At 48.1% G+C, this 869-nt stretch overlaps 1 non-coding gene across 1 annotated transcript; it reads right to left on the reverse strand.

The window, feature by feature from the left end:
- Positions 1–635: 635 nt before the first annotated feature.
- On the reverse strand, positions 636–717 carry trnaf-aaa (transfer RNA phenylalanine (anticodon AAA)). The gene has a single exon. It is a non-coding gene; the product is annotated as a tRNA-Phe (tRNA).
- Positions 718–869: the final 152 nt, after the last annotated feature.

Genomic DNA, 869 nt, shown 5'->3' on the forward strand with positions numbered 1-869 from the left:
GTGGGATTCTAACCCACACCCCCGAAGAGACTGAAGCCTTAATTCTGCGCCTTAGACTGCTTGGCCACGCTAAACCTGAAGGGGCTTTCCCCGGGCTGCTTTCCACCAACTTTGTCCATGTCGCGCTTCGCCACAAGCGAATGCCTTGAATTTCTCCACGGTAAAGACCTCCTTCTTGCAGGGGTACGCAGTCCTACTCCTGAAGGCCCCCCTTCCTGTGGACTGCAAGTCCTTTTCTGATCAAACACACCTGAATGTGCTATTCAAGGCCTTTGGTGCTGTCGTGAAAACGGCAGCCAGCTGTGTATTAGCCATTATACTCAAAATCATTTTTTCCAAATTTGTTTCACCCAAAACTTTCAATGAGTTACATTGGCTTTTTCCATTCTTTTAGACTACTTATTGCTTTTCGCTATTATTTAATTCAAGTTCTTTTTCCTGTTTTGAAGTAACTTCACTATGATTGTAAATTATTGGTTTCCCTGCTTCAACAGGGTGCCTCTGTTAGAAAGGAGCAGAGGCTGGGACAGGCTTCCAGCACTGATTTGGCTAAAAAGCAAGGAAAGCAAAAGTGGCTGAATTTGGAAGTGCACGCAGCGTCACTTCGCTCAAGCACAGCAGCCAAAAGGCTGCACTGGCAGCAGTGGGATTCGAACCCACGCCCCCAAAAATACTGGAGCTTTAATCCAGCGCCTTAGACCGCTCGGCCATGCTACCCAGTGGATCCTTGTTCCACTGGCCACTTCGTCCGGTGGAATGGCCGCCCCGATGCTGACTTTGCTGAAAAACTGCAGTCTAATCCTGTTTGCGTAAAACAAACCTGGTCCCAAGCAAGGTTAACGGTTTCGGCTTTGGTGCTGGGAATTTTT

This window comes from Sinocyclocheilus rhinocerous, unplaced genomic scaffold, assembly GCF_001515625.1.
Source record: "Sinocyclocheilus rhinocerous isolate Xijiao unplaced genomic scaffold, SAMN03320098_v1.1 scaffold4401, whole genome shotgun sequence".
NCBI lineage: Eukaryota > Metazoa > Chordata > Actinopteri > Cypriniformes > Cyprinidae > Sinocyclocheilus > Sinocyclocheilus rhinocerous.